The sequence below is a fragment of the Sminthopsis crassicaudata genome, chromosome 6 (genome assembly GCF_048593235.1).
Source record: "Sminthopsis crassicaudata isolate SCR6 chromosome 6, ASM4859323v1, whole genome shotgun sequence".
NCBI lineage: Eukaryota > Metazoa > Chordata > Mammalia > Dasyuromorphia > Dasyuridae > Sminthopsis > Sminthopsis crassicaudata.
This window is the reverse complement of record NC_133622.1, coordinates 88223311-88248898: the sequence shown is the minus strand read 5'-3', so window position 1 is coordinate 88248898 and position 25588 is coordinate 88223311. Positions and strand designations below refer to the sequence as shown.

Here is a 25588-nt window from a genome sequence, read left to right as displayed (position 1 = left end):
GTAAAAGAAAATGAGTTACATCAGATATCTAAAAATTGCCATTTCAACAATTCCCTTGAAACACTGCTTATTCTTTCCTTCCTTATTTATTTGCAAGGCTATTGAGGTTAAGTGACTTGTCCAAGGTCACACAGATAGTAACTGTTAAGTTTCTGAGGCCAGATTTAAACTTAGGCATGAACATTTCTACTTCTTAATACAAACAAGCATATGTAGTCTTTATAAGAAAGCATAAATGGGTTATTCATTATCCATACCTTTAGGAGCAATGCTCACATCAATGAAAGCATGGATTAATTACAATTAATCATACATTAATTATAAGTATTGAAATTAAGGAATAAATTATTAGATCTATACTTTATTTATTCTTCCAACAACTTACGTATTTAGTGGGGAATCCCTAGGTGTGTGAAGCCTATTAGAAGATTATATAATATAAAACATATTTAATTTTCTTCTAAAAGCATGCTTATTATTGGCAATCATCTAGAAATTCAAGATATAAAATATTCCTTGGTTTAAGGACTTTCAGCTATTCAGTTGTACTAACATATTCTCCTCATTAGGGCAGGTCAAGCCAGATAGAATAGTGTTGATCCTTGTGCTTTCAGCGATATTCCAATCTAAATGGACCATATTTTTCATTATATTTATTTTTAAAGCACATTTCTATTCAAATTTAGGTAGGTTAGATACATTCCTAGAATGTGTAAGATTCGCCTAGAGAATATGAATTTTATCGATTTTTAAAATATAAATGTGCCCTAATCTTCTTATATTCCTGAAACCACAAATCATTTAGAAATAGTGCCTACAAAGGACTTTTTTTTTAAAGTTAAAAGTTATATCAGGGTTCTTGATAGGCTTATCAGTACAGAATATAGAATAACAGCAACTATAATAGATCAACTAGAATCATACAGAATGTTTTCTTTAGAAGCAAACAAATGACAAAATCATACACTAAAAATTTAGACTTAAAAATATTCTTAATCTTTCAACAAATAAAATGTTCTGAAACTGAAATATCATTATAGACAGCAAAAAAGTATTGCCAATAATTCCAATAGTCTTTTAAAATCATTTTATTTTTTCTGATTATATCTGTTTATTAACTTTTTAAATGCACATTTTTTTATGAATCATGTTGAGAGAAAAAAAAATCAGAACAAAAGGGAAAAAAACTACAGGAGAGAAAAACAAAACAAAACAAAAAAAAGAAGTGAACATAGAATGTATAAGTTTACAATCAATCTCCATAGTTCTCTTTTTAGTGCAGATGGAATTTTCTGTCCAAAGTTTATTGAGATTGCCTTGGAACACTGAGCCACTGAGAAGAACCTAGTCTTTCACAGTTGAACAATTACTACACAATCATTCTGTTACTGTGTACAATATATTCCTGGTTCTGCTTGTTTCTCTCAGCATCAGTTCTTGTAAATCTTCTCAGGTCTTCCTAAAATCAATTTGTTCATCATTTTTTATAGAACAATACTATTCCATTACTTTCATATACCACATCTTTTTCAGCCATTCCCCAAGTGATGGGCATCTATTCATTTTCCAATTCTTTGCTGTCACAAAAAAGAGCTGCTACAAACATTTTTGTACATGTGGGTTCTTTTCCCCCTTTTATGATTTCCTTGGCATACAGACTTGGTGTTGGTATTACTGGATCAAAAGGTATGCACAGTTTGATAGTCCTTTGGGCATAGTTCCAGATTGCTTTCCAGAATGGGTGGATTAATTTCACAACTCCACCAACAATGCATTAGTATCCCAGTTTTCTCACATTCCCTCCAACATTTCTCATTACCTTTTCCTGTCATCTTAGTCAATCTGAGAGGCGGGAGGTGATATCTCAGAATTGTCTAAATTTTAATTTCTCTAATCAATATTGATTTAGAGCATTTTTTCATATAGATGGATTTAATTTTGTCATCTAAAATCATCTGTTCATGTCCTTTGAACATTCATCAATTGGGAATAACTTGTATTCTTGTAAGTTTGAAGCAATTCTTTATTTTAGAAATGAGACTTTATCAGAAACATTGGTTGCAAAAAAAAATTCCCACACTTTTGTACTTCCCTTTTTTAATCTTGTTTGAGTAGATTTTGTTTCTGCAGAAACTTTTTTGATTTAATGTAATCAAAATTGCCCGTTTTGCATTTTATAATATTCTCTGGTTCTTCTTTTGCCACAAATTCCTCCTTTCTCTAAAAATCTGATAGGTAAATTATCCCTTGTTCTCCTAATTTACTTATGATATCACTCTTTACACCCAAATCATGTACCCATTTTGACCTTATTTTGGTATGTGGTATGAGAAATAGATTTATGCTGAGTCTGTTACATAATATTTTCCAGTTTTCCTGACAATTTTTGTGAAATAGGGATATATTATACCAGAAGCTGGAGTTTTGGGGTTTATCAAATACTAGATTACTAGTCATTGATTATTATATCCATGTTTGTATAACCTATTACACTGATCTACCATTCTGTTTCTTAGCCAGTACCAAATGGTTTTGATGCCTGCTGCTTTATAATATAGTTTTAGTTCTGGTATTTCCTATTATCTTGTGATTAGAAAGCCATTTACATTCAGAGAGAGGACTATGGGACTGAATGTGGATCACAACATAACATTTTCATCCTTTTATTTCATTGTTTGCTTGTATTTTCTTTCTCATTTTATCCCTTTTGATCTTATTTTTCTTGTACAGCATAGTAAAGGTAGAAATTTGTTTAGAAGAATTGCACATATGTTTGTGGCAGCTCTTTTTGTTGTAGCTAGAAACTGGAAGATGAATGGATGTCCATCAGTTGGAGAATGGTTGGGTAAATTGTGGTATATGAAGGTTATGGAATATTATTGCTCTGTAAGAAATGACCAGCAGGAGGAATACAGAGAGGCTTGGAGAGACTTAAATCAACTGATGCTGAGTGAAATGAGCAGAACCAGAAGATCACTGTACACTTCAACAACAATACTGTATGAGGATGTATTCTGATGGAAGTGGATATCTTCAACATAAAGAAGATCCAACTCACTTCCAGTTGATCAATGATGGACAGAGGTAGCTACACCCAGAGAAGAAACACTGGGAGGGGAATGTAAATTGTTAGCACTAATATCTGTCTGCCCAGGTTGCATGTACCTTCGGATTCTAATGTTTATTGTGCAACAAGAAAATGATATTCACACACATGTATTGTACCTAGACTATATTGTAACACATGTAAAATGTACGGGATTGCCTGTCATCGGGGGGAGGGAATAGAGGGAGGGGGGGATAATTTGGAAAAATGAATACAAGGGATAATATTATAAAAATATATATATAAAAAAAAAGAATTGCACATATTTAACCTATTATTGGATTACTTTCTGTCTAGGGAAGAGAGTGAGGGAGGGAGAAAAATTTGGAATGCAAGATTTTGCAAGGGTGAATGATGAAAATTATCTTTGCATATAGTTTGAAAAATAAAAAGCTATTATTATCAAAAGTATTGTCCATAAATTGTATATTAGTATATCCATTTTGGAAAGTAATTCAGAATTATACAAAGTGACTAAAGTGACCAAAGTTCAGTGCTAAGCATGAGAAATATCATTGATAAGAAGTAAATCATAATTTACATCAAAATATTTATAAGTAATGCTTTTTGGGGTAGCAATGAATTGAAAACAAAATATATGTTTATCCAATGAGGAATAGCTAAACAAAATGTGCTGCATTGTTCTATTGAGTCCAACAATAAGGAAAGGTTCATATCCAAATGGATATGGAGTTCCTTTATCAAATATTCTATTTTCTGCTAATAGATTCATGGCAAATGCAATAAATACCAAAAAAAAAAAAAAAAAAAAGAAAGAAAAACTTACATGGATGATATAGAGTGAAAACAAAATATATAATAACTGCAACAATTTAGGCATAACTACAAAACAATAAAGTGAATGTTGAGAATTTACAAAGAATAACAGGGTCACAAACAAACAGAAATAATAAAAGACAAATTCCTTCTCTCATTTGCAATGGTGAGACATCCACAAGTGTGTAATATTGCATTCATTTTCTGAATTTTTTTAGATATATTGATTAGTTTTGTTGATTCTTCCCCCAACTGTCCTTTTTTCCTCTCTTCCATTTAATTTTTTTTTTTTGTCATATGGGATGTCTCTCTAGAAAAATGGGGGAAAATAAAGGGAGAAATTTAGATTAGGTTAAAAAAATATTATCAAGGACATTTATTATTTTAATATATTTATTTAAAATGAATAAAAAATTAGAAAAACAAGAAAAAGAAAAAATTGTTATGTACATATCAGAACATAAGACAAAATTCAAAATATGTAACAACAAATTTCCATTTCAAGAAAGCATATATAATAATCACTTTTTATTCAAAATTTTCCATCTTTTCTGTTGTGAAACCTTGTAAGTCTTCTTTTGTTCTGTATCATGCACTTTTTATTTTATTTTTATCTCCCCCTTCCCTCTTCATCTCCCCAACCAGGTTACAGTTAATCACACATGTGCGCTCTTGCACACACACACATACACACACACACATTTATATGTATATATCACGCATTTATATAAGGTTGTACTATTCTTATTTATTCCTTTGAAAGTAGATAACACCATGCTTCTTAAGTGCAAGTCTTTATACTTTTTTTTAATCCACCAACTCATCATTTCCTATGACATATCAAAATTTTCAATGTTGTAGTTTGAATAGTCTAATGATATTAATATGGCTTCCATATAATATAGATTACTGTCTTTTGATTGTATCTTTTTTTAGTTTTTACTTTCTTTGAGATCAATTATTACTTTCTCTTCTTCTAAATAAGTTCTATTTTTAATCATTGTTATTGTTTTTGTCTAAGGCTCTTGTTGTCTGTCCCTGTTAATTTTTCTATTTTACTTTTAACTATTAGTTTGCCTTATTATTGCTTAACCTCACCTACTAAGGATTTCTGTATCATCTCCTTTCCCTATACTTACCCTCCCTCTTTATGCCATTCCTATTAATCTACATACCTTCACTCACTCCTATTAATTGACACTTGCCCTCCCCCTTTTATTTTTTATGAATTTTAGAGACATTTTTACCCTTTTACTATATATATGTATTGTCCCTTTTAACTCATTCCCAGTGTGAGAAGGATATCAGAACTTCCAGCCCTTCTACTCCAACTAATTCCTCTCTATCAGTTCTTACTCTCTCCCCCTCATTCATATAACATAATTACTGTTTTACCTTTATCCACATGATTTTGCCTTTTAGAATTACATCATACTCAGCTCTACCCCAATCTTTCATTTGAATTACTTAATTACTGATGACTATTTTAGCTATATGGCTTATATTTGCAGGTATAAAATAAACAGTTTGATCTTATTGAGTCCCTTGAAATTAGTCTTTGATGTTTACCTTATATTTTTCTTGACTCTTAACTCTTATATGACAAATTTGATATTAAATTAAGGTAGTTTTTTGGTTTTGTTTTGCCACAAAATTCTGAAATCCGACAATTCATTGAACTTCCATTTTTTTTTTCCATTTAGGATTCTGGATAATATTGCTCTATATGATATTTTTGCCCCCAACCTTAATTCTTTTGATTTTTTGATATATAATATTCCAAGACCTGTTTTTTATTGAAGCCATTGATAAGCCTTGTGTGATTCTAATTATGGCTCCAATGTATTTGTGTTGTTCTTGTAGCTGCTTGTAAAATTTTCTTTTTGATCTTTGAAATTAGCAATGTTTTTTTCCCTAGAATTGGTTTTCAGGTGGTGATCAGTGAATGTATTCTATTTCTGTTTTCTTCTTTTGTTCTAAAATTTAAAGCCAATTTTCTTTAATTATTTCTTGTATTATTATATCAAAATTATTTCTCTTCTTTTCTTTCTAGTTTTTTGTTTTGTTTTGTTTTGTTAAAGCTTTCAAGTAATCCAATTATTCTTATGTTTTCTCTTCTCGAACTATTCTTCAGATCTGTTGTTTTTTTCTTAAGAGATATGCCACATTCCCTTATGTTTTTTCATTCTTCATATTTAAAAATTTTATTTTTTTTGGTCTCGTAACTTTGCTGGTTTCCCTTTGCACTATATATATATATATATATATATATATATATATATATATATATATATATATATATATATATATATATATATACATATATATATTCCCCCTGGGATGATTGGAATTAAGTGATTTGCCCAGGGTCACACAGCTAGGAAGTGTTAAGTGTCTGAGGTCAGATTTGAATTCAGGTCCTCCTGATTTCAGGGCTGGGGCTTTAATAAGATCCACTGCATCCCTTAGCTGCCCCCTTTTGCATAATATTTTTGGGGTTTTTTTTTGGATTTTTTTTATTCATTTACACACTCATTTATTTTATTTATTTTTTATTCATTTTTCCAAATTATCCCCTCCCTCCCTCCACTCCCTCCCCCTGATGGCAGGTAATCCCATACATTTTACATGTGTTACAATATAACCTAGATACAATATATGTGTGTAAATACCATTTTCTTGTTGCACATTAATTATTAGCTTCCGAAGGTATAAGTAACCTGGGTAGATAGACAGTAGTGCTAACAATTTACATTCGCTTCCCAGTTTTCCTTCTCTGGGTATAGTTATTTCTGTCCATCATTGATCAACTGGAAGTGAGTTGGATCTTCTTTATGTTGAAGATTTCCACTTCCATCAGAATACATCCTCATACAGTATTATTGTTGAAGTGTATAGTGATCTTCTGGTTCTGCTCATTTCACTCAGCAACAGTTGATTTAAGTCTCTCCAAGCCTCTCTGTATTCCTCCTGCTGGTCATTTCTTACAGAGCAATAATATTCCATAACCTTCATATACCACAATTTACCCAACCATTCTCCAACTGATGGACATCCATTCAACTTCCAGTTTCTAGCTACAACAAAAAGAGCTGCCACAAACGTTTTGGCATATACAGGTCCCTTTCCACTCTTTATTATTTCTTTGGGATATAATCCCAATAACAGCAATGCTGGGTCAAAGGGTATGCACAGTTTGACAACTTTTTGGGCATAGTTCCAAATTGCTATCCAGAATGGCTGGATTCTTTCACAACTCCACCAACAATGTATCAGTGTCCCAGTTTTCCCACATCCCCTCCAACATTCATCATTATTTGTTCCTGTCATTTTAGCCAATCTGACAGGTGTGTAGTGGTATCTCAGAGTTGTCTTAATTTGCATTTCTCTGATCAGTAGTGATTTGGAACACTCTTTCATATGAGTGGAAATAGTTTCAATTTCATCATCTGAGAATTGTCTGTTCATATCCCTTGACCATTTATCAATTGGAGAATGGTTTGGTTTCCTATAAATCAGGGTCACACTCATTTATTTATTCATTTTAGTTTTTCCTCAATCTCTATCATTTGATTTTTAAAAACCTTTTAAAAATATCTTTTGAGTGAAGTAACCAATTAACATTATTCTTTGGGGTAGGAGAGACTTTTTATTTTTTATTTCAGTATCTTCCTCTGAAGATGAACCCAGGGTTTCCATATTCCCATAATAACTTTCTATGTTTTTTTCTTTCTTCCTCTTTTTTTTTTTAATAAGAGCTTATTAATGTAATCACCTCTACTCCTAGAGTGAGGGCTATAGTTCCTATGGCCTCAAGCCTTCCTTAGTCTTCCTTCAGTTCTTCCCTCTGGCCTGATACCCTAAACCAAGAATTCCTCTGTTAGCCCACAGCTAACAGATACTCTGCCCCATAGCTTCTGAACTCACTTGTGCTGATAACTGCTTGGCCACAATGACATCTCAGCAAATCAGCTAGGCTTGTGTTCTTTATAAGCAGACATTCCCTCAGTCTTCCTGATCCAGATACCTGACTCCCCACTCTGTCTGGGAAATGAATGCTCCTAGCTGGATCTGAGGCTGCCTCCAAACCCAGCTAACCCCATATAACTTATATTTCAGTGGAATTATGGGCAGGTATTTATAATTCACAAGGGCCAAACTTCTATGCTGTTATCTTTCATCATATCTTCTCTGTCCCAGGAGGACCTCTGTTCTGGAGCAACTTCTTTTTGGTTTTAACTGTGTAATGCTTGCCCTGAGATGCATTGTTGTTATATCTATGGGGAAATCTGGAAATATAGGAATTTCCTGAACTATTCTACCTTCTACATATTTTTAAATTTTAAATATTAATTAAAGAAAAAATATGACCACCACATCTAGACATGATGTTGATCAATGAAAATTCAAGAATAATGTTTTTAACATGTGTCATTCTAAAGAATATTCATTATCACCCAACTACATGGAGTAGAAAACTCTGAAAATATAAAGCCATATAAGAAGAAATTAAAACCATAAGGGAACATAATGACTTTGATAGCATATTTGCTGTAATTTCTGCTATTGAACTGACTAGGACATATTTTCAATTCATGTACAAAAGATTGGTTTATATCCGAACATTTTTTTTTCAATTAAAAGAAGCAGTCATTTTATTCCCCTATATAACAATATGAAGAATATTAAATGGCAGGATGACAACTTATCATGAGACCATTTCTCTCTGTAATAAGAAATATAAAGATCATAATCATAATCATAATAATTCAATAAGTGTTTATTGAGCTACTATGTGCCTGGAAATGTGCTATGTGGTGGGGTTTCAAAGACAAAAAAATAAAAGAAGCTTACATTCTGCTGGGAAGAAACAGTATGTATATATAAAATAGATAAAAAGTAATTTATGAGTTGGAGGGCATTAGAAGTTGCAGAGATAAAAATTAGTTTTTCTGGGGGCAGCTAGGTGGTGCAGTGGATAGAGCACCAGCCTTGAATTCAGGAGGACCAGAGTTCAAATCTGGTCTCAGACACTTAATACTTCCTAGCTGTGTGACCCTGGGCAAGTCACTTAACCCCAGCCATAAAAAAAAATAAAAAAAAGAATTAGTTTTTCTGTAGGAGGTCGCATTTGGTCAAAATTTTAAAAGAAATTAGGGATTATATAAAATGGAGCTGAGGATATTCTAGACATCAGTGATAGTTCCTACAAAGTGAGAGAAGAAAGAAGAAAATGAATTTGGATGCAATATAGAGAGTATGAAAACCTTATGTGTGTGTGTATGGATGTATGTATGTATGCATCTATCTATTTATCTGCACCACAATTTGTAAGTGGGTATATACCTATATCTTCTTCCCTCCCTTCCTTCCTTCCTTCCTTCCTTCCTTCCTTCCTTCCTTCCTTCCTTCCTTCCTTCCTTCCTTCCTTCCTTCCTTCCTTCCTTCCTTCCTTCCTTCCTTCCTTCCTTCCTTCCTTCCTTCCTTCCTTCCTTCCTTCCTTCCTTTTTCTCTCTTTCTTTCTTCCTTCCTTCTTTCTTTCTTTTTCTTTCTTATCAGTTTATGTCCAAATCCTAAAGAAGCTCAATTACTGTTGGTGGAGTTGTGAAAGAATCCAGCCATTCTGGAGAGCAATTTGGAACCATGCCCAAAAAGTTATCAAACTGTGCATACCCTTTGATCCAGCAGTGCTACTACTGGGCTTATATCCCAAAGAAATACTAAAGATGGGAAAGGGACCTGTATGTGCCAAAATGTTTGTGGAAGCTCTTTTTGTAGTGGCTAGAAACTGGAAAATGAATGAATGTCCATCAATTGGAGAATGGTTGGGTAAATTATGGTATATGAATGTTATGGAATATTATTGTTCTGTAAGAAATGACCAGCAGGATGAATACAGAGAGGTTTGGAGAGATTTGCATGAACTGATGCTGAGTGAAATGAGCAAAACCAGAAGATCACTATACACTTCATCAACAATACTATATGAAGATATATTCTGATGGAAGTGGATATCTTCAACATAAAGAAGATCCAATTTACTTCTAGTTGATCAATGATGACAGAAACAGCTACACCCTGAGAAGGAACACTGGGAATTGAATGTAAACTGTTTACACTACTGTCTTTCTACCCAGGTTACTTATACCTTCAGAATCCAATTCTTACTGTGCAACAAGAAAATTGGATTTACACACTTATATTGTATCTATGTTATACTGTAACACATTTATGTGTATGGGATTGCCTGTCATCTAGGGGAAGGAGTAGAGGGAGGGAGGGGAAAATTTGGAAAGATGAATACAAGGGATGGTGTTGTAAAAGAAAGAATTGCTCATGCATATGTACTGTCAAAATTATAATTATAAAATTAATAAAAAAAGAAGCGCAATGCCAAAGAATTTTCACATAATTGCACTCATGTCACATGGTAGCAAGTTATGGTTAAGATTCTGCAAACTAGGTTTCAGCAGTATTTGAACCAAGAACCAAGAATTACTAATCTGTTTTGAAGAAACAGAACTAGAAACCAAATTGTCAAATTTTTCTCAATTATGTTGAAAGCAAGAGTGCTCTAGAAAGGATCTACTTTTGCTTTATTGGTTGCACTTTTGATTGTGGGGATCACAACAAAATGTGGCAAATCCTCAGAGAGATGGGAGTACCATCTTACTTTTCTCCTGAGGAATCTATATACTATTCAAAAATCAATAGTTAGAATTAAACCTGGAATCGATGATTGGCTTAAGACTGGAAAAGGAGGATGACAAGGCTATAAATTGTACCCTTTTTGTTTAACAAAGAGCATTTTTTTAATTTTAAAGATATATTTATTAAATGCTAAATATTAAATGATATTCCTTTCATTTCAATTAAATTAAAAAAAACAATTTTAACTAAATTATTTTTAATATTGCTAGAATGAAGTATAAAGTTATGACTTCCTACAGCCACCTTTTTAACTTTGTTGTACTCACCACCTCCAGCCCTTATCATCTAGGCTATTATGGAAATAGATGTTAGTAGTATACAGTAGATTTCAATAGAAACCATATCTATCATTCAACAAGATTTTTTTAAGATAAAACAATCTATACTTTGAACTAAAATAGAATACAATTCAAGTAATACAAAATATAAAACTACTTATTTGGAAATATTAGTATATAGTTGGTTACTCCTAGTTGATCTATATGCTTGTCCTCCAAAGTAGTTTTTGACAAAATTAAAGAGATTTAAAGTCCACTTCGGAACTTTATAAATTAAATCTAGCAAGAGGAAACCACTATGGATTATTGAATCAGGAAAAGTAACATTGTCAGATCTGTGTTATAGGAAAAAAAAACCTCACTTGATAAGAGTATAGAAGATGAATTATGGAAGGGAGAGGGGAGATGGAAAAAAGTTAGCATCTGATCCCACATAGTCTATACAAGACCATTCAATTAATAAAATGCATTGTGTTTATTGTGTTTTATTACAGTTTTATTACAACTGAGCCAGAAGAATGAAGATAAGGGCATAAGTTAGGATGGTCACTGTATTAGTCGAAAAGTGATATGTGTGAGAAATGAAATGTAAATTTAATCAACAATAATGATGATGAGGAAAACTCAGTAATAGGTTTAATAGAGGTCCTTCTACTGAATACTTGTAATCATCAGACTATATAGAATGAAGAATTCTCAAGACACAAAGATTTATGAAGAAGAAAGAAGAAAAATAAAACAACAACAAACCCCAAACAACCCCTTACTGTGATAGTACAGTAAAGTACAGAATCCTACTTGCCACTGGAGTTACACTCAACAATGTTCTAGTAAGTATGCCAAAGATAAGTTTTTATCTCAATACTATTACTTAATAACAAAAATACTAAGACTACTATCTTTAGGTAATCTAAAGAATAAGAAATATTGAAACAAATAAGATAGCATTTTGTCCTTGAACCATTTCTGTTTGATTTCTGTCAAATATAATGATGGTGACAATGATGATGTTGTTGATGGTGATAATGGTTGGTGATTGTGATAATAACAGATATCTATATTGTTCTTCAGAGTTAGCAATATAGAAAATATGACTAAGACATATATAATGATGAGAGGAGAAAAACTGGAGTTTGGGAAGAAGTGCCCAATTCTGACCAATATATCAACATAGTCGATTGAATTAGTAATCATGATATGAAATCATATTAATCAGAAAAAGTAAAAAAAAATCTAAAATCTATGTATTTTTAGCTTTAAAAGATATTAAAACTTGATGACATGACCTTAGATACTTTTTTCACAAGTATTTTGAAATATTGTTTATATTGCCACTTAATATAATTTAGATGCAGTGTATGTATGAGGCCACATCAAAAATAGTCCTATTCTTACTCCTTTATTTCAGATTTCCTTTTAGTGTGATTTTTTAGCAGCTAAGATCTACCTTGCCAAGATAATGGTTCCCTATCTGTCACTCACCCTTCATGTTTCTGGGAGGACTTCAGAATACTGACAGTTTCCATGAATAACAATCACATGCACTCAAAGGTGTCTCTGCAAAAGGGCATTTTTATTGATGAAAAGGTGAAAAAAATATTTTAATATCTCCCCTACCCATCCTGACTCTGGGTAGTGTTGCTTTTGTCCAATGAAAAATATAGATTTTTTTCCAATTAAAAAAAATACAACCAAAAATTAGTTAACAAATAAATAAATAAATGAAATCTACTGCCCAGAGTTTTTTTTTTTTTTTTTTTTTTTTCTTCCTTAAATAGGATTTTTGGTACATTCAATTATGGAAGCTTGTCATTTAACTATCCATTTACGCAAATACTTTACAATGTAACTAAGTGTAACCAATAACAAAATCAGATAAAGATGTATTTGCAACTATTTACACTTAAAAGTGAAAATCTGCTTGCACAATGTTCATAATAGATTATTAGTTATCTATTCTATTTCTCTATATTTTATGTTTACATATGTGTGAACATATTTTCCTTCTTTATGGTAATAATCAGTATTCTCCACATCATTTCCTATAATTTTTTTTCAAATTTCTTCAGATTTATCAGCTTTTATTCAGCAACTGTTGGATATTTCAATCGTTTCCACGTTTTTGTAATTACGAATAATGCTTCTCTTCACCCATTTGGAAAAAAAAATCAAATTTTCCTTCCTTTTTGTGATACTACTTCATAAGGAGATTTTGGGGTCAGAGAATATCATTATGTTTAGGACTTTGGTATACTACAGGATTGTTCTCCAAAACTGTTCTATAAATTGAAGTTTTATAGGATTTAAACTTTCAGAATTTTAGTTATTCTTTAATATTGATAATAATGTTTCACTTTCTCCCTCTCTTCTCTTTTCTATCCCTCTCTGCCTCTGTATCTCCTTGTTTTTCTCTGTGTCTGTTTTTTTGTCTCTCTATTTCTTTCACTCTGTCTCTGTTTCTGATTCTCCCTTTCTCTTTGGCTCTTTCCCCTTCCTTTCTCTCTATTCTGTCTCTGTATCTCTCTCCTCTTTTTTCTGTTTCTCACACCCACATCTCGACCTACCTCACTATTCCATATATCACTCTTTACAATTTGGGAAAACAAGGTAGAACAAGGCTCAATATTACTTAAAAAATCCAACCAAACAAAAAACCTCAACATCTTTCTATATTGAAATTCTTTACAGCAATAACAACTTACATTTAAATGATTTTTGTCTCTCCCCCTCCAATTTGAAAAGAAACATTGTAAAGAAGGCAACACAAGAGTATTTAATCTTATGTTACAGATATAAAGAACTAATTTATTATCATTAAATGTTTCTCTTTTATGCTATCTATTTAGTTCTTTTTTTATTTCAAAGACATATTGTATAGACAGTAAGAGTAGAGGATAGTAAGAAGAAATAAGAAAGAGAAAATTCTCATATGGTCATCTCTACCAAAAGCCTATACCTTTTTTCAACAGGGGACACATATTTAGGAACTGTTCTAATTAACTAATGAACAAACCATTCACAGGCAAAGTTAGAGAGGAATTTTAACCATCAGGTAGAGGGAGTTTTTCCCACCTTTATGAGATGATACTTCTATGTTTAACATTTTCAACTCATCTTTTTCATTTCATCCCAGATTATTTAAAACAAAAGTATTAAGCATACAACCTATGGGATTCATGATCACAGAGGACAGCCGCAAGTAAATTAAAATGCAATTGTGAAATTTAACAAAAGTTGCTTAACAAAATAAATAAATAAAATACAAAATAAAAATGGTACATTTTAAACTTAATTCAGTCTGAAGCCCAGATGGATCCTTATGTATGCATAATAGTTCTCATTTATTTTTGAATTAGACACTACTTATATAACTGGTCACAGGCAATACATATTATTATATATTGAAGTTTTATTTTTGCCTTTTTACTACACAGTCATTTCCCATTTTTAGCAACAAATTTATTTGTACATTCTTTGTTACTACTTTGCATATGATAATATCTCCTAAATAAAAAAATAAAAGAAAAAAAAAAGAAAAACACAAAACTTGGAGATGAAATCCCCAATCTGATTTGCAGGCAAATTTTTATATTCTCCCTCTCCCCCTAAAAAGGGCTCTTACTATGTTTTTCAAAACCGAGGCTGCTCAAGCAATTAATCCAATTTTTGTTGCCTTTCAGATATTGGCTTTGTTTACATTATTGGAGTCATTGGTTTTTCTCTTGTTTACTTCATTCTATGAAAGTTTTCCTGGAGGCATAATTTGAGTAAGTTAAAGTATCATAATGCTAATAGTCTTAATTTATACTTCAATATGAAGAGGGACATAGTTGTGAAGTGATTATTATACGATTACATTCATTAAGTAAATTTTTCAGTTGATAAAAAGGTCAGTATGAATATTGGTGGATTCTAACTATATTTATAAAGTATTAATTTATGATTGAAAGATTCATGGGCACAAATTATATGTCTTTCCATTTAATCAAGTGGCTCACCAATTGCCATGTAATGATTATGTATGTATATGATGATGATGATGATGATGATGATGATGATGATGATATTGTCTTCTGCTATTAAAAATGTTAACTTTTGGGGCAGTTAGGTGGTACACTGAATAGAGCACCAGCCCTGAAGTTAGGAGGACCTGAGTTCAAATGTGATCTCAAACACTTAATACTTTCTGTGTGACCCTGGGCAAGTCACTTAACCCCAATTGTCTCAGAAAAAACATAAATAAATAAAATATTAACTTTTTGAGAGTAGGTGCTATCATACCTTTCTATTTTTATCCCCAGCACTTAATAAATTTCTTTGCACATACATTTTCATTCAAATATTCATTCATTCTCCCCCCCCCAACTTTCTGGCAAACTACAGTCTTCCTTAAAAAGGAAAGTTTGCAATGACAAACAAGTAGTCTTTGGAGGGAGAGAGAGAAAAAGAGAGAGAGGAAGGGAGAGATGGAGGCATTATTATCAATATTAGGAAATAACTAGAAATCTAAAAGTTTAAATTCCATAAAACTTCAATTTGCAAAACAGTTTTAGACAGCAATCTCTTAGTATACAAGAGTTGCAAATATAAGAACTTGTATCTCAGGTTCCTCAAGTGTTTCACTTATTAAAAACATAGATATATTATGAGTTTAGAGAAGGATACAAAGACATTCTGAGAGAAAATATGGGGATGCTTTTCCATTCTAGAAGATGTCTCCAAAGAAAAGAGGGTAAGTTAAACAAAGTAGTGGGGAGGAGATATTCCCATAGCATTCCATCTTTCCCATTAACTTATACACAGCTACTTTGTTTTTCTGCCTAAAACTCCAATTAGACTCTTTTTTTTTTTTGTTGACTTCATACTTTATCACTGTATGCACAATATCATAAAAGCAATGGTCAAAAGGTCATTGCTTCTTTCTTTTAATGTGTATGGTTTAATTAAGCAATGCCATAGGCATTAACAGCAACATAAAGGAATAAGCTTATTCTCTCTGAACATCTGTAGAGATGCTGAATTTCCTTTCTAAATCTATTAACAACAATATCCAACATCAGAATAAAAACTAAAAATATGGCCAATTATGTGAGTATTTTCTTTTTTACAGGACAAAAAATATGCTTGTTAGTATATGCCTTAAACATTTGATATATGCTTCTTTTTTATTTTTTTCTGGGTGCAGATGACATTTTCTCTTTCTGCTTTGGATCACTGAACAACTGAAAAGTACCAAGTCTTTCCCAGTTGATCATCACACATTCTTACTGTTATTGCTTACAATGTATCCCTGGTTCTGTTTGTTTCACTCAGCATCAGTTCATGTAAATCTTTCTAAGCCTTTCTAAAACCAGATTGTTTATAATTTTTATAGTACAATACTATTATGTTACATTCATATGCAACATCTCATTCAGCCATTCCCCAAGTGATGAATGTCTACTCATTTCCTAATCCTTTGGTACCACAAAAAGAGCTGCTACGAACATTTTGTACATGTGGGTGGATATATGTTTCCATATGTATTCATGCACACACATAATAACTATAAAGTGTTAAGAAAGCTCAACCATATTGCCAACTGATTGCTGTGATCTGTTAGATCACCTATAACCTAGTCAGCTAAGTTTAGCTTGGACTTGAACTGGTTTCCATCTGACAAGTTTAAAAAAAAAGGAATTAACTGAATAATTCTAGTAAAATGTTTTTCACTAGTATTGGGGGTAAATGGAGGATTTTAGTTGTTGTTATTGCTGTTTTTAAACTTGAATAGATCCAGGTCATGGTCTATTAATAGTAGAGATATATTACTGTGTAGCTAGACAGAACTGAAAGTACATATCTTTAAATTAGTATATCAGGAAGTTTTCACAGTTGAATGATGTATTGACTCAAATGGATTTCAACTGTCCTTTATTTATTCATGAAAAGACACATTTGAGAAATATTCTTATTATAATAAACAATATATAGTTGAGAAGAACTCTAGAAATTAAAGAATGCATTTTAAAATTGGAGGTGACTCAGACAAATATGTGTGGCACTAAATTCCTTTCTTAAGAGTGAATTAAAAAGAAAATGCTTTTCTGCAAGATGGTCTACTGCTGATTTTTCCCCCAACTGCTTTATGTTTTCCAATTAAAACATCAAAAACACATTAACTTTCAAATGACATTTATAGCTTTTGATTATTTAAATATGTGTTTATCTATTTCAAGGTAGAAGACTTGCCTGCTTTGAAAATGTCTAATGACTACCTATTATAGTGAATGCTTACAAACTTCCACAATCAGGGTAGAAGTATAGGGGCGAAAACCTCAAAAGATTAATTTGAAAGCCTAGCAGCTGCTTCACATAGAAATCCCATTAGGCAACATGCATCAAAACTCAGCTTGCAGTTACTTATCTCAGCTCCATGGTGGAGCCAAAAGCATAATCTTTGCATTTATTCCAGAGTTCAGAGCAGTATCTTTGTGAATGTGGAGAACACACAATATATGATACAATGGCTTAATATTTCACAAACTATATTTGTAAATAATACATGTCTTTTGCAAACTTGCAGGAGATGGAGAGAACATACTACTTCAAATGGTCACAATCTCACTTGGCTATTGGTTAATTTTTAAAAACTATTAATTATGTTATAGTGTTGCTACAAGCAAGAGGCTCTAGTTCCCAACAGAGAAGAAAATAATATACATAAAAAGTTGTAATTAGTATTTTCCCATATTTTTCTAGGTAAAAATTACTTGTCTAAGTCTTATTTTTATAAAAAAGCAACACACACACACACATCTTATCTCTTAGCATAGTAAAAGTTCCATTTATGCTAACTGTGTTTTTGTCAAACTGGCTGACTTGCTATTTTCTATATATAGCGTTTTATTTCCTATATTTGTTCCTTTGTATAGAATGTACACCTTCCCTGGAATACAAGTACTGTCTCACCTCTGCCTTTTCGAACCTAAACTTACTCAAAAGCACAGGTCAAGTGCCAGTCCTTTCAAGAAACATGTCCTGATTCCCCTAATTATCTGCACCTCAACCTCAAGTGGGATCACTTTGTATTTACTTTGGATTTAGCTTATATTATTTGTGAACATAATTTATCTTCACTCCTCTCATATCAATAAAAGCTTCTTGAGGGCAGGATCTACTTTGTGGTGTTTGTGTGTATGTGTGTGTGTGTGTGTGTGTGTGTGTGTGTGTGTGTGTATTTAATTATTCTTCAGCACCAATTACAATGCATAGTACATACTAGAAGTTTAAGAAATGCTTTAATTTATTGGAAATCTTAATAATTAGAAAATCAAGCTTTTTCTAAGAAACAAACACTGTTTCATGCTAATATAATTCAGAAGGGGCTTAAGGAATCTAAGATACCTCCTTTAGCAATTTGTTTATAGGAGTTAAGAAGACAGAACAGAATAGCTAAATCTGGTTTACTCAGATTAACAACACTTAGAATTTAAGGAGCACTTTTCACATTCTGAGCCCTTTGTCAGTATTACCACACGCCACTGTTGTCAGCATCTGAAAGTCCTGTTTTCTCCATTTAGAAGTAGAAATACAGGAGTCTTACAAGAATATAATTGAATTCACCATAAGAAAGTTATTTTGCAAATTTTTAAACACATACAAATAATATTTATTGGCATCCAATAGGAGACTTGCTTTTGTTGTTTTATTGGAAGAAAAACATACTAGAGAATTCTAGATAGGTAATGCCATTCTTCTTCCCCAACCTTTTCTGTGTGACCTACAGTATCTTCATAAGTCCCAGCTATGAATTACAACAGAAGTGAGTTCCATTTGTTTCTCCACAGGATGGTTTTAGTACTCTGCTATCAGAGTGCCATAGGCCACCACATACACAAACTTCTTTTGACGTGAGATGAGCTATCCAGGAAATTCCCCTTCTCTAAATAGAAGATTGAATTTACAATTATCAAACTGACACTGCTGGTATTATTTGAAGCTGTTTGTCTAAGAAATTCCCCTTCTTTTATAAGATAGCTAGATTCTAGAAATAATTGTTTCAGTTATCCAAATAATTTCATCCCTATTCCCCATTTCTCCCTCTCCCTCTCTCTTCCTCTCCTTCCCCCATCCTCTCTCTCAGTCTCTCTGTCTCTCTCTCTCACTTTCTCTCTGTCTCTGTCTTTCTCTCTGTGTCATATATTACCCTCTTACACACAAATACATATGCCTCCCCTACATTCACACCCACTTCAAAGGTAAACTGTGCTAGAATAATTTCTTTTGTCTACTGTGCCCAAATGATTTCTTTTGTCTCTGAAGAAAGGGAAGAAAAGATACTAATGATTCAAGCAAACCCATTTCAGTTCATTTTAGATAACTGTCATTTCTGCTGTGCTACAAGGAAAAGAATAGACAAATGTGTGTGTTTTGGAATTGAGAGAAGAAAAAATATTCACCTATATTAGGCTCCCGATTCTCCTTAAATAAATGGAAGACAAGAGAAGGAAGAATAGTATAGTATGCATTAGTTTTCTATTTGTAAAATGAAGTGATTAGACAAAATGCCTCTGAGTTTATTTTCAGCCCTAAATCTAGAACCCTATGCTCTTATATCAGTATTCTCAAAGCATGTTTCAATTATTTGTTAACTGACTGATTATTAGATAATCCTCATTTCAGGGAGTGGCATCTCTTTCTGGGGAGGTAAAGAATTTCTCTTATACCCTTAAGCAAATGAATAAGCTCACAATCATAGGAAGTTAGTTAGTTCTAGATGGGAATTTAGCAGATCACTAATCTAGTCCTCTGGTTTCCTTATGGAGAAAATGAGGACTGGAATGCCAGTATTTTTCTAGAATCATATAATATTTGAGTTTGGTTGTATCTTAGCAATAAAAATGTAAAACTCCTCCCACACAAACTGAGAAAGGGAAGGATTTTATATAATCCAATAGGAATTGCCCCTTGGGAGAGTTTTATTAGAAAAGGGAATAGTTTTCTTGATGACCATCTGAAACTGGTTGAAGTTTTACCCTTTGGGAGTAATCTAAATTTGAAACTTTTTGTTTGTGCTTCTAGACTTTTTTAATATGAAGAATTCATGAAAAATAAAAACAAGAAAAATTTCATATAATAAATTTTCAAATGCTCTGATCCAGGAAAGTGTATAAAGGAGGAAACTGTGAAGTTCCATTATGAGATCCTTATAATAACAAGTACCACTTCTTTTTTTTTTTTTTTTTCCCTGAGGCTAGAGTTAAGTGACTTGCCCAGAGTCACACAGCTAGGGAAGTGTTAAGTGTCTGAAACCAGATTTGAACTCGGGTCTTCCTGAATTCAGGGCTGGTGCTCTATCTAAGGAACCACTTCTAACATCATGACAAAATTAATTTTGAAGACAAAAGAAATATTATATTGGAATTTCAGAATCCTAGAACTTGAATAGAGACTTAGAGATTTTATAGATTCTTTTACACATGAAGAAAATGAAACCCAGAGAGGTCAAGTTATTTTCTGAAGATCTCAAAGCTATTTATTTGATTTCTTAACTTCAAATTTTGTCTCCTTTCAGCTACATCCTGGTTCCTTCCATGGAAGAATGTTAAAAGATGGGTCAATTCTCCAAGAGCCTTCACAGCTGTGAATCATAACATCTGAATGAGTTGCAAGGGAGCCTTTGCTGTCACAGGTGTTTCAAACTGGGAATGAGATAAATTGGAGGCAAAGGGAAGGGAAAGAGGTCAGACAATTCAATGCCCTCTCAGTCAGAGAGGTCAGAGAACAGCAACTGCCTCTCAGTCTCTGGGTATCATCTTCTCACAAGAGGAGATTCATTCTGCAGGTCTGGGATTGGATCTCCAGCAGCCACTGCCAGGTGGCTTCTGTGTATTCCAATGGCTCCCGTGAATTCCAACAGAACATATTTCTAAAAGTATATTTTCCTACAATATTTCTTCTATATCATAATCTAAGATGTCTTACAAACTTATAATGGTTAGTCATCTTCTTCCAAAAACCAGAAACATTATTCATCATTTCATGATTTGATTTGCATGAGTATAAGAAAAGCTGGTACTGTTTTCCTCCAGAAAAGATAATATTTGAGAAAAAAATTATACTGCTTATAATTGTGACCTTGAAACAATTATGTTTTTCTCTTTCTTATATATTCTACTGACTTTTTCACTTCTTCCTCATGAATAAAAATATTTATATCTCTGAGAACACATCAAGAAATCACAATAAAACAAAACAAAATATAAACAAATGAAAAAAACACAAATAACGGACTTTGAGTCAATACAGTTCTGAATTTCAAAGGATAGAAAGCAACACAGCTCTATACTTTTTGAATCTAATTCTAGGTCTTTTGGATAATGTAGAAACCATCAATCATTCATGCAGTCAAAAAGGATAAAAGATTAGATGTTAATTAACTTTATTTTCTATCCAAAGTTTTAGCTGTCATCTTTTCTTTTAGAGGAAAAGTGCCACAGACATTTATTTCAGTAACTGAGACTTATCCAGAACTTCAGGTTAGGTCTGAGGAACAATGGATATTAGGCCTAATACTGCTTTTCCTAAGTAGAGCAATGGAAATTTCTACCTTTTTTCTCAAATGTATTAATATAGAGTAAGCAGACATCTTTTGAACACACTAAATATGAATAAATTAGATGATATTTGGCAGAATTTCCTTAGTATCAGGGGCTACACTTAGGCATTCACAGAAAGAAAGAATGATATAGCAGAAAGCAAGTTGGATTTTTATGTAAGGATATCTGGTTTCAATTCTGCCTTAGATATTTAATATCTCGGTGATTCTAAAGAGGTTATATACTTCTCTAATCCTTAAGTTTCTTATCAGTAAAATGTTCTTGTAATAAGTATAGTACCAACTTCATGAAGTTGCCATGATTGTCAAATGAGATTCTATATGTGATATATTTTGTAAATTTTAAAGTACTATATACAGCATTGATTTTCAGTCAGTATACCTATTTCTGTATAGGTATCTCCATGTTAGTCTGAATTTTGAAGGCTCTATAGCCATTAAATCATAGGCTTACATTAAGTTCCATCTGATCATTTTTTCTTAATCAGTAATTGTCCATACATTGTAAATTTAACTAAAAGAATTGCTTTCAGCTATGAAAATGGGCTACATAATTTTCATAGGGCTATAGAATCAAAAAAATTGAAACAACTATAAAGGGGACTTAAAATCATTTTGTTCAATTATCTTGTTTTTCATAGGAAGGAGCAGAGATTTCAGATGTAAAAAAAAGGTCATGTAGTAAGTTCCTGCCATGCCTAAGAATTCAAATCTAAGTCTCCTGATTCCTAGCCCAATTTTTTTTTCTACTACATCAAGATGCTATGGTCCAGTTTTGTAACTATTACAGAAATAGCTTGTATCTCTGATGATTTATGATCAATAGTTTTGTATCTACTTCCCTTGTGTATACAGAGGCTATTTATGTAGAACTGCAGAATTTATTCAATAACAAACAGAATTTCTTGCTCAAAGGATAAATAGTCCTCAATCCTATAAAAAGATAAATAAGTCAAATATTGCATTAATTGTTTTAAATTCACCTTATTCTCTCTAAAATTAATTGATGTAAGAAGGAAAATGCTCAAGTTTTCTCCTTCCTGCAAATTTAGATAAAGATTCATTTATTATCCTACCCATTCTAGACCATTACCGGGACTTGTGACTTGTTTCTTTTATTTGGCAATTTAAATTGCCAAACCACTAATGTGCCTCTGAGAACATCTTAAATTTATAACAGGGAAGGGCCAGTTAGAAATCTGAAAAGGCTCATAACATCTTATTGATTGAGGTCATTTCCATTAATATTTTATCTTAATAACTATTCTCAAACTGGCACTCTGCCTTGTGCAATCATTTTCAGTGAATTGCCTTTCCAAATGAACTTTTGTTTGGAAGTTGTTTATAAAAATGTGTGATTCATTTGGAATTTTTATGTCATTGAGAGGGCCATTATGATTGATCTTTTATGTAATACACATGTAGTTAAAAATTCAGGTTTTTTTTTTTTTTACTTCCATATTCTATTACCCTACCTTGAAGATGAAAGCTTAAATCTTGACATTTGAATCTAAATGTTAATAATAATTAAACATTTCATATTTATATTTGGTTTCACGGGATAGAAAGTTCTTTCTTCGCCAATACCCTGTGTCATAGAATATAAGTCTTATTATCCTCATTATAGATGAAGAAATTGAGCTTCAAAAAAGTAAATTGGCATTAGCACACACATCCAACTCATAAGTAAATGGACTAACTGTCATTCCAATTAGCATCTGCTTGACCATATCTAATACATATGCTTCTGAGTCCATGATTGGGGAGACCTGAGAATCCATGAATAATATATTGTTACATAAATTATGGCTCTCAAGATATAGTCAAATTAATAAATTATGTTCTCCAGACCAGTAGAGAATCATTAAAAGTTGAAGGTAAGATTTCCTACACTAGAATATTAAGCTAAAGGTGGGTGGGGAACAATGAGATTAAGAAGGCTACCTACCAAAGATAGTCTCCATAGAGGCAGAATAGATTTCATTGACATTAGCAAAGATGGAGAGGATGAAGGAATAATAGTACATTTGTATTTCATGTTGCATATTAGCCAAAGAGCCACCACAAAGGAGAATAAGATATTATATACTTTGAAGGTTAACCAAAGCTCCAAGATTTATGAATGTGCAAATTCAGTTATTTTGTTCTTTTATCTTTTTTTAATTCAATTTTTTAGATTCTGCTTTCTTGACAATTGGGCTATTATTTGTGCTTGTGTTCCTGAGAATCTAATGAAAGACCAGGCTATCTGACATCAGATATAGTTTTTAGGTTTCTAGTTACTACTATATGTTGTAAAACTTTTCCCTATCTGATACTTTCTTGTTTTTAAGACATATTTTTTCCCATGAAGGAATGTATGAATGTGATAACATTACATAAGTCCAAAACATAGACTAGGATACTGAACCTATCTCCAAGCATCCCTACCTAAAATCCTAGACACATCTTAAAGTCATGGAGTTTAGCATGGAGTTTACTTTGGTCTACTGTTTTACTAAGTTTTTTCTGATCCTGCTTTGAATCTGGATTTTTGATTCCCTTAATCTTCTACTTCACAACACTCCCTCTTTCATTTCTGTGGCTTACTTCCTTAAGCTGCATGGTCCTAACACTTAACTCTGTTCCTTGGTAAAATTTCTGATATCTGATATTACTTAATCACTACTAATAAATTCCAGAGAAGGACAAGATTAGTTGAAAAAAACATAGTTGAGGGGCAGCTAGGTGGCGCAGTGGATAGAGCACCAGCCTTGAATTCAGGAGGACCGGAGTACAAATCTGGTCTCAGACACTTAACACTTCCTAGCTGTGTGACCCTGGGCAAGTCACTTAACCCCAGCCTCAGGGGAAAAAAAAAGAAAGAAATAAAAAAGAAAAAGAAAAAAAACATAGTTGAGACTATGGAAGATTTCTCTAGCATTTGTATTTTTGATGACCTTGTAATATTATTGACTCATATTGATTTGGTAAACTACTTAAAATATAACTTGTTCTTTTTTTTTTTTACACAAATAACCTTTTAGCCAATGCATGAAAAAAATTAAATTTATTTTCTTGAATCTAAATATACATCTTTACATTTAGTTCAATTAAATTCCATAGTACTTAATTTGCATTCAATATTTTAAATGTCTGACATAACCATTCTGAATTATTATTGCACTTCCTTATATCTTCAGAATGTAATTTTTGAGTTCTATACATCGCTCTTTCATTGACTTTCTTTGGAAATTATAGTTTCAAATCGTTTTCATTATTTTGATTGACAAACATTAAATAATCATGATATAGTAATGCTTGAGGCTAATGCCAGAAAATATTAGATTATATTTGGTGATGAATAATGCAGAAACATAGTACTGCAGTACATTGGGTGAGACTAACAAAAAAGAAACGTGAAAACATAGACTGCCAGATATAGATCTAGATAATCCCTGTTGTTGGGAGAAACTGAAGCAGTTGAATCACTTGAACTTGATGTTTTGAGCAACAGGACTAATGTTAATCAGGCATACACTCCAAGTTTGTAATCAATATGGAAAGCATCTGGAAATGAGACAAAGCCAAAATCCCAAAGGAGGCATGAATTGCCCTAAATTGGAAACAGGTAAAATTAAAGTTTCTTCTCAACAATGTGGTAAGGTGAGTGGCAATTGCATTGTCAGTCTTGGTGAAATGGAAAATCCAGGTAGAAAAAGAGGGGGGAAGGGATAAAAGGAAGAAGAAATAAGAATATAAGAAAATAAACAACAAAAGAATGAATAAAAAACAATGAAATTCTAGATAAAAAACCTATAATTTTAAATTAATTCATATTATGGTCATGATTTTAAATATAAACATATTTGATGTTATTTTTACATGATGGTTTCTAGAGTTGTGAGTTGCCTCAGTTTTTATAGTTGTGACTTTTTTCATTTATTTCCTAATTTAAACTTAATAAGACCAAAGCATGGAGACATAAATACTCTAATCTTAAAGTCAAAAAGGACTTCAGAATTCATGTAAAGTTAATTTTTTCTGATATGAAAATTGAGGCATGAGAAAACATACTCTTTCACAGGCTGCTCCCCATTTTTTCTGTCTTTATTGAATCAGATCCCATATTTCAGT

The 25588-nt window shown here is 32.1% G+C and overlaps 1 long non-coding RNA gene across 3 annotated transcripts in view; it reads left to right on the top strand.

The window, feature by feature from the left end:
• LOC141545498 (uncharacterized) overlaps window positions 1-23019 on the top strand; it is a 37179-nt gene extending 14160 nt beyond the window's left edge. For 2 of the 3 annotated variants that reach the window (XR_012483037.1, XR_012483035.1), the window contains 3 exons: window positions 11367-11702; window positions 14553-14639; window positions 16058-19782. This is a non-coding gene — a long non-coding RNA (uncharacterized LOC141545498). Of the gene's footprint in view, window positions 1-11366; window positions 11703-14552; window positions 14640-16057; window positions 19783-20428 lie in introns of those variants that run through there. The other variant, XR_012483036.1, reaches the window with a different exon arrangement.
• The last annotated feature ends 2569 nt before the right edge of the window (window positions 23020-25588 follow it).